Below are 9,786 nucleotides of genomic sequence, written 5' to 3'. Positions count from 1 at the left end.
TCACACACACACATGAATTCACACACACACACCACACATCACACACACAAATACACACACATCACACACACACACCATGTAGACACTCGGCCTGAGGCTAGAGAATGCCCGTCTGAACTGCTGCTACCAGTATGGCGAACCCGTCATTAGCGGGTGTATACACACTCGGGGTCTCACAGTCCGGCACATTGCTTTCCTTCTCCTGCCCCAGTTTCTGTTGAGCTTTTTACTGTTTATGTCCTTTCTTTTCTTCCAGGGCTAGTGATGGAACCCAGGACTCACACATGCTAGGCAAGCGTTCTCTCGCTGAGCTATACCCAAGCCTCACAATGTCTCCAAGAAGACCCAGAGTTTGCAGCTGTTTCTCATAGCAACTAGGGACATGCACAAAAAGTACCTGCTGGCAAGACCTAGCGCGTGAACAGTCGGGTGAACTGAGGTCCACAGAGCTCAACTAAGAAATGGTCCCTAAGGCCTCAGTGTGAGCCACTAATGCCAAATACAACACTCAAAACATGATATAGAGAAAACACATAGCCATAGAACACATCAATTATCTTTACTGCACCATACTCAAAACATGGAAAATCTGTTTTTTTTTTTTCGTTTGTGGAAATAAGGGTTTTTCAATCACCAAAGGAAGGCTGTGGAGACCAAATGGCCCGCAGCGTTCCCGTTCTTAGACTAGATAGAGGGGTGCAGAGAAGTCTACTGGAATCCAGCTATCATTATGATTCATCTTTAAAATGGAGTGCCAACTGTAACTCCCTTTCCTCTGCGCATTTCAGAAGAGAAAACATTGTTTTGGGTCCATGTGGTGTAGTGGTATTTTGTCTGTGCTCTAACAAATAAAACTTGCCTGAAGATCAGAGGGAGGAGGTAGCCACTAGTTAATCATAGAGGCTAGGCAGTGGTGGCACACGCCTGTGATTCTAGCACTTGGGATCTCACGCCTTTAATCCCAGCACTAGAGAGGTGGAGACAGGAAGTGATATGGCTGGATAGAGAGAGGAATGTAAGGGCAGAGACAGGAACTCAGTCCCTTCTGTCTGAGGATTTAGTAGAGGTAAGAAGTCGCTCTAGTGGCTGGCTCCTTTACTTCTCTGACCTTTCAGCATTTACCCCGACATCTGACTCCAGGTTTTATTATTAAGACCAGATAGAATTTGCACTACAAAGTTGGGTGCGATATTGACGGGCTGTGGCAAGGCAGGTGTGGCACCAGCAAAAGTGTGTGCCTTCCTTCAGCGATTGGCTTCATGAGTCAGAGCGCTCCTGTTTGCAGAACATGAATACAGTAAGACTCGAGCTTCTCATGTTCAAACAACAGTTCATGAAGCCCTTTTCAGTTAGGAGAACTAGAAAACAGTCCATTCCCGTGGCTCTGGTCTGTCTGGGTCTAGCATCATCACACTCCCTGCAGGACAAGCCAGGGTGCCATGCATCTTCCCGAAAAGAGCAGGTGGAGGTGGATTGTGAATCAATGTCTGGAAAGAGCTTCCAGGGCCTCCAACAGGCCACGAGGTCTTGGCATGCAGCAGCCAGCCTTGTCATCGCTTTTGCGAGATCCAGCGGCCTAGTTTCTGTGGCCTGGTAATTGCCTATTCCCCTCAGAAGTTCATCAGCAGGACTTCCTGTAAAGCCCATTCTGAGAGCCTGAGATAGAAAAACTATTTTCCAGGAGGCTGTGCTATCAAGGCTCCTTGCTGAACAACCAGGGCAACTGTGTGTGTGTGTGTGTGTGTGTGTGTGTGTGTGTGTGTGTGTGTGTGATTATGTCTCTGTGAGCACATCTGTATTTGCAGGGGGGAATGTGGCGATGTGTGTGCCTGCATGAATGAGTGTGTGTGTCGGTGTGTGATGACATCTGAGAATACATGTGTGTGCATTTGTATGAGTGTGACTGCCTGTGTATATACATGCATGTATTTGCATGTATGGATGTGAGTATGTATGTATATAAGTGCCCATGCTTGAGTGTGTCCACATTTCTGAATGTGTGTATCTGCATGTATGAGCATGTGTCTGCCTGCTTATGTGTGTTGCATGTATACACATTAGTGCACTGAGCATGCAGGTGTCCGTGATTGCTGTAAAGAAAATTGCAAATTAAATTAAATAGGAAAAAAAGTCTTCCTGTCTAGTACCCATGTTTCCCTTTTATTCCCAAATGTCATTCTCTGTCCTTTCAAATGCATGTCAATCTTTCTAATGGCCAGACCAGCCTCTCCAGCTCCAGGGCACAGCAATGTCTTCACAGATCTGGAAACAATCTCTGTGAAGCAAACTGTGAGCAGCAGTGCCTACCACCTGCTCCTTTGGGACTTCAGCCATGTTTTTGATGCCACCCTCCTCACCTTGCAAAACTGCCTCACTCCAAACAGATGAGTCACAGTCCAGTCCTGGCACCAAGGTACAGTGAGACTCTGTGTATAGAGGGCAGCGTTGGTACTGTCAAGCCTCTGTCGTGGGCGTTCAATTGCAATCTAGGTACCTCTCCATCTCTCTCAGAAACTGGGCCACATGTCCCTCTGTAATCTCTCCCTTAAGATAGAGAACTGACAGGCTGCTGCTGTGACATCAGAATACTCAGGTCTTGGGGATGGGAGCGGGAAGTCCAGCATCCTTCCTGGAGGTCTCTGGGATTGATGAGAAAACATGCTGTACTGCAGCCTTGGACCAGCCTGTCCCAAGCTGCAAGATAAGCTTGTGGTCCTATCTAGTGCCTGCTTCTGCATCCCTTGGTGTGGGGTGCAGCCCACACACTCACCTGGAAACCATAAGAATGAGTGGTACGCCTTGAGGCTCGGCAGGCTATCCATAGCAGGTGTCTCTCTTCCTGCAACTCTTCTCCAAATTTGAAGGGAAGGTCCCCTTCTCTCTCCCTTCCTTAAAGGCTCCACACATCACCAAGGGTCTGATGTTACCTTCTAATGCTCTCCTACTTAGGCCCCAGGGATGCCACACAGGCGGTGGGCTAGAGCTACAATGTGGACTCCAAGGCATAGAGCTCAGGCTGTGGACTCCTCATATCTGTGGCTGAGATCTGTTATCAAGGACAGAGGTAGAGACCCGTCTGATTCCCCCTGCTTAGTGCAACTTGAAACTATTGCATAGTACCTTTAAAACAGCCCTAGAAGAAAGCTAAGGTGCTGGGAGCCTCTAGAGTCAGGAATCACATGATGGTGCACATTCTACCTAAGAAATCACCATTTGGGAATGCCAAGCACAGCCCATGAACCACTGGCAGGAGCAACTCTTGGTGGCAGGGAATCCCGGAAAAGATAGCCACGCAGGGCAGAACACTTAGTCATCTGGCCTGGAAGGGAAAGAAAAATAGGGCAAAAGCGAACACTCTATACCTTCAGTCCAGCCAAGAGTCTCGGTATCCACCACCCAGAACTTCAGCAAGGTGCTCAGGACCTCCTCTTGCTGGGTAGCCAACTGTTGAACCACCATGCGCAATATACAAAGAGCCCAAACTCAACAAAGACACAACAGTCTCCACAAACACCTGCAGAGGAAGGGGCACAGAACAGTATTAGCCTACCCATCAGGAGCATTCAATGTCAAAGGACAGCTATGACACGAGGGATCAGAGTGGCTGAAACCCAGAAGACTGACCACACCCTGTGTAGCCCAGGATGAAGAGACCAGCCTCTCACGACAGCGAGAGGAAGGCAAAATGGTGCAGCCGCTGCCTAAAATGCTGTAAAATCAAACACGCTTCTGCCATACCATCCAGCAACAGGACTCTGATATTTACCCAAAGGAGCTGAAAACGTATGTCCACAAAAAACCTGCACATGGGTGTTTATAGCAGCTTTATTCATAATTGGCAAACTTGGAAGCAGCCAAGATGTCCTTCAGTCGGCGAAGGGATAAATAAACCGAGGCCCATCCAAACACTGGAATATTGTTCAGCACGAAAGCAAAATGAGCTATCAAGCCAAGAAAAGACACGGAGGGGACTTAGATGCATTTTACGGAGAGAAAGAAGCCAGTTTGATAGGCCATGTGCACTGTACAACCCCATCTCTGAGACGTTCTGGAGAAGGCGCAATTATGGAGACAGGAGAAAGATCAGTGATTTCCAGGGACTGGAGACAAGCAGGGACAAACAGACGGGGTACTGATTCTTGGGTTGTGGAGTCCACTCAGCATGGTGGGTGGGTACCATTATCTGAACCTGAAAGCTGTCTGGTCCCAGTGTGTTTAAGAATGTGTAGTCACAATGTGTTCAAGAATGTGCAGTCACAATGTGTTCATCAGTGAATGGTGCAAGTGACAGGCTCTGGGGGATGGTGATGTGGGGTGGAAGTCCATGCACTCACTGTAACAAGTAGGAGTAGTGATAACGGGAGAGGATGTTCCTGTGAGGGGAGGGGTATGTAGGGTCATCTTTCCTCCTAAAAGTACAAACCCTCTCCCCACAGGTCTTTTGGGGTCTGGGCCACCTTCCTGCTTGCCCTGTGACCCTGGCCATCATCAGACACAGGTGTCTCCTCTCACCTGTTCACTGGCTTCTTGTCTGTCTTCTCTCAAAGCAAAAGCTCCTAGAGAAGGTTGGTATGTCTGCTGCTCTGCCTGGCAGCTCAGAGCAGTGCCTAATCTATATCCCACACAGCCTTCTGGCTGGACATGATTTAGAAAGCATAGTGCCCAGCACGGGGTTTACCCACCAATCCTGCCATGCATAGGGGCATCACGACCTCCGTTTGCCTATCTACTGACACCTGTTGCTTAGTGACCAAATGCCTAAAGGAAGCTGAACTTAATGGACACCAGGAAAAGGGAGACTTACCCTGCAGACATCAGCATAACCTTGCTTAAACCCCCACTGAGCGCCAGGGGAGTCCTGTCTACGGCAGGAATGTCTGCCTGTGCCCACAGAGCTCCCAGTGGGAGACAAGCACCAGACATGGGAGTGAGCTCCCTGATTCTGGAGAACTTAACCTGTGAGTGAAGGAAATTTGTGTCCTAGAGTTCAGCACCACATGTCAATGGAGCATGCGTGTCGGGTGCTTCCAGTTTGTCCTTGGCCCCACCAACTCAAAAACACTTATGGTGCAAACTCTATCCTTGAGCTTTCCATGGACCTCTCCCACCCCCGGGAGCAGATCCAGATGATGGGGTTTGTCTGGTATGGTATTGGGCCCTTCACTTCGTGACTCATATCTGCAGGATTACATTCTGAACTTCCACACCTGTCAATCTGATATTCCCTTTGCTACACTGGCCTCTATGGTTCTCAATTGCCTGGGTCCCCATTCATCCCCACACTTCCATGAACCATGGAAGCACTTCGCCCCACCCCTACTGCTGGCCCGAAGTCCAGCTATCTGCAGCATTTCTTCCTCTGACTCCCAGGCTATTAGCTGGGCAGGGGCTCTGCCCATCTTAGAGCCTGTCCAGGAACCTCCAGGGTGTGCCCTGCTTCTCCTCTTGGGCAGGAACCCATGTTCCCCAATCACCCTGGGAATGATAGAAGCATGTGTAGTCACTTTGGAGTTTAATGGAAAGGGCTGAGATTAGAAGGTTTGCCCTCACCTGGGTTTCACCTGCACGCTGCTGAAGGCATCCAAAGTGCCAAGCAAAAAAAGTTGTCGTTTCTGATAATAATCTGCCCTGCTTGAACAGAGGGTACAGTGGAAGGGGTCCCAGCCTGGCTCTCCAGAAATCCCCACCCAGGCCATGGAAAATAAGCTGCCTGCCACAGGTGTTACACTCGGTTGATGCCCCGAGGCCCAACCCTCTCCAATGTGCCCACCTACCTGCATAGCATGTAGGCATGCATGCACAAACAGATGCACAAGCATAGCAGGCACAAACACCCAGGACCACTTGTCGCTTTCCCTTTACAGTGGAAGGAAGATCCTGGGCTGGGTAGGGGTTCTTGGAGCCACCAAGTGTGGAAATGGTGGTCTCAGAGTGGATCGACAAGACAGGACTAGCTGGGGCTGGGGCACAGGGTACAGATGTCATATAACTGCTAGCTTCTTGCTAGTAAGAGGCCCAGTGAGTTGTGAGCTCCCTTCCCTAATACCTTCATCTTTTCCCTCCCTTCCCCTCTCTCTTCCTTCCTTTTCCCCTCCTCTTTCCCTTCCTCTCTCCCTTTCTCTCTTCTCTCCTTCCCTTCCTCCCACCCTTCCTTATTTTGGGTCCATAGCCTATGCTGTCCCGAAACTCAACAAAGCCTCCCAGCCCCCTGCCTCAGTCTCCCAAACCGGCACCAGAAACAGTTTCCAACAGTTAGTGCTTCCTGCCCACACTGCGTGATCCAAGGGCATGGAGGCCATCCTCTCCCACAGTGAAAGGGGACCCCAGATTCTAAAGGCTGCCCTGAGTTGGGAACGAGAACGCTCTAGTTCGAGTCACCCCCCAAAAGCTGTACCACAGCTTCCAGAGCGAGCCGGTTTTCACAGCTCCTAGTTCTCCCTCACTGCGTATCCCCGACTGGCACCCACCCACAGCTTTCCTCCGCTTAAGCCGTATTTGAGAAAGCAATTGAAAACTCGACTTATGCGGCACCTCCACGACTCTTTTATTTTTTTGCCTGCGCTTGGTGGCGTTGAGGGCTGCGCGCAGAGACGCCTTGCTCATTACGTCTTTCTGGTGGGGCTCACTTTCAAGGTCAGGACAGCTGCCTATCACTCAGTGCTCACCCTGCAAGCCAATCTCCAGGCCTCACCATCCCAATCGGGTGCTCTCTCAAGCATGAACTATCAAATTATTGTCAATTCCGGCTGATTTTCTAACAGACAATGGAAAAGCTTCTGTGGACTTCGCGTGCGACTCCTACCCACTTTCTTATTTATTCAAAAATAACAGTGAAAGGTCACGGGCTCAGCACACGCAGTTACTCTTTGCTGTTTATTGAGTTTTTATGCTTGGTTTAAAACTGAATTACTGGGGCATAAAGTGAAAATGCATTTATGCCCTTCAGGAAAATCTGTACATAAAAATTAAATTGTATTATGAAAAGCAGAGGGAGCCATGTGGGACGCTCCGAGGAGCTGATTAGGAGATCAAAGAGCCCGTGAGGACCAGTTCTGATTGCTCGGGATAGTCTCCATGAGTGCGTTGCTGTCATTTAGAATCATTACCTGGGGGCCTCTTCTCATCCTGTGGGCATGGTGCCGGGCAGGTATTTGTGGGACAGATAGGGTCTGAATGCCAGAGCCCCAAAGAGCACCCCTTATTTACTAATCAAAGCCTTAAAGCAGAGTTCTGGGGCATCGCCCTGCGAGACTGTATCTCTAGGATTCTGAAGTTCCTCTGGGGTCTGGCACAGTCAAGACGGGACAGGTTCGGGATTCCGTGAGTGCAAAGAAGCCCTGGGAATGGTAGATCATGGAAACAGTGGCTGGACAGAGCCCTCGGGCTGCAAGTACTCTGGAGTGCTCCCCAGAGCTGCAGTCAGTCAAATTACCTGGCTCTTGCTTAGAAAATGGAGGCCTTGAAGATGAGAGAGGGGAGGAATACATTGTGGTGGGAACGGGCCTCGAAGAATGCAGCTGGCATGGAGTCAGCCTGCAAGGCGCTTTTGGCAGGGAGTACCATACATCTGCGGGCCTTTCCCAAAGGCATTTCACTGGCTCTTTCTCTTTAGCACAGATCCCAAGAACTGCAGATAGTAGAGAATGCAGATGTAGGCTCTTTCTCAGGTTACCAGCAAGTGTCTTAGCCGGCTGGGCCCGAGAGAAAGAGCTGTCTGTCTCCATGTGGGCAATGGAACCAGGAAGTTCAACTCTGTCGCCTGCACTCTCTGATATGGGGGCTGTAATCCCAGGCCCACACCATCTGAGAGAATAAGGCTTATGTTTCTGTAGGTAGACACTGCCTATGGCTTGGCCATGGTCCACACTGGTGAGCATGGTGCCCCATTACAGGCGAGTTCTCTTTTACTTATCTAGTCAGTGGAAGGCTTAAACTTGCCTGCTGCTGTCGAGATCAGATACAGTTCTTGGTCTGGAACTGGAAGAGTGGCCGCCAAAGCAGCTCCGGGTGGCTGCAGTTGACACAGAGAAAATTCTTGCTTGGAGCCTTTCAGGATTTGTATTTTCTACCTAAGTCAAAATATGTCCCCAGATACGACATCAGGGACTTAGGACTCCTGCAGCTTGAAGCCAGTCAAGGTGAAGCCGCTCTTTGGGTGCAAGTGTCAGCTACAGCCCATGGTGTAGCTCACTCACTGCACTGTGGTGACAAGAAGGGACTGGCAGGTGGCAAATGAGTCTACCCTTTAGGCCAGGATTGGAAGAATAATTTGCTGAGCAGACAGCGATGGGACAGCAAGCTGGGCAGTAACTAGAGCAGCAGCAGCAGCGAGCAGGAGAGGGCTGTAGGCTCTCCATCTGGGGCAGGCATGTGTGCAATCAGGTGAGTTTTTGTGTGCATTTCTTGGCGTATAATTCACATCAAACGAAGGAGAATAGTTCAGCTCTGGCTGTATGTGCAATTTCGAGAGAGAGAGGGGGCCCCTGTAAATCAGGGTTATGCAAATAAGGGCAGTCTAATTTCTTCCAATCAGTCCTAGCCAGAGGGTCAGATCACAGGGCACCTCAGGGTGGGTTACCACATTCCTCTCCCAGGGGGTTGGGATTTCCTCCCCCTGAGCTTATGTAACTCACGGATGGGAACCAGATCTACTTTCTGTAGCAGAGGCAGTGAGCAGGTGGGGAGGGAGTGGCAAGGTACCCAGCAGCCATGTTATGAGAAATGGTATTTTCTTAACCTTTTTTTGATTTATGGATTAAAAGCATCATCCAGAAGGAGGGATGCTTGGGTGGCATCCTCCTCTTCCTGGAGATGGCACAGTCCTTCTTCCCACACCCTGCTTGAGAAAATCTCCAGCGGGCTCCAGGAGGTGGGAAGTCCCCTGTGTGTTTGTGCACAGAACTGTGCCATCTGCAGCCGTTCTTCTGAGATCCAAGAAAATGTGCGTGACCCCAGGGCCAGGGTCTAGGCTGTGAGAGCCTTCCTGCCTTGTCTGCAGGTTTTCTGTGGGGGAGGGGGGCTAATCTCACTAACTCCATGCAGCAGCGGCACCCTTAACAATGCTGCTGCTGATTTGACCTTCCCCCCCAGTTACCCACGGCTCTGAAACAGAAGCAATTTCCAAACGGAGAGAAAACTTTGCTCCATCTGGGCCCCAACTGCGCCCGGTGATCCCGCAGCTAATGAAATGTTTTAGCTCCACAATGCCGGCTTGCTCCAGAGCCTTCAATCAATGGAGATCATTCTACCCCTTGACTGGCAAATTAATAGACTCGCCCTGGCCTTTCCCAGGAGTTTATGACTTAGAAATGACTGTGAGAGTTACTCCGCTTTCATCTGACTGCAACAGGGCTGCCTGTCTATTGGAGGAGGCTCGGCTGGGCAGAGGATGGTCAGCTTCTCAGAGGCAGGCAGGGGCCCCACTTCTCACCCTCCACTTGCCGGCTTGTCCCTGTAAGACATTGAGCTGATACCCAGACATAAGCACATTTTGATCCTGTCAGAACGGAATGTCCCAGACAGTCAATGTGACACCATCAGACATGAGAACAATATCCGGATCTATTCGATTCTGCAGTCACTTTTTCAGGCGTTCGGGCATTTACCCTAAAAGCCACTTCTTTTAAGGTTGTGCCCATTCAGCCTATGTGTGGGTGTCTCTGGGAGGCCTGACCTTGCTATGTCTAGGACCAGATGTCACCGGCAGAACAGGGTAGCTGTGATCTGCTCCAAAGCAGGACCTGTGTCCTGACCCCTGATCTGAGATTTAAAAGGTCGGGCCCCTTA

This window comes from Microtus pennsylvanicus, chromosome 2 (genome assembly GCF_037038515.1).
Source record: "Microtus pennsylvanicus isolate mMicPen1 chromosome 2, mMicPen1.hap1, whole genome shotgun sequence".
In the NCBI taxonomy this organism is placed as follows: Eukaryota; Metazoa; Chordata; class Mammalia; order Rodentia; family Cricetidae; genus Microtus; species Microtus pennsylvanicus.
Note: the sequence above shows the minus strand (reverse complement) of the source record.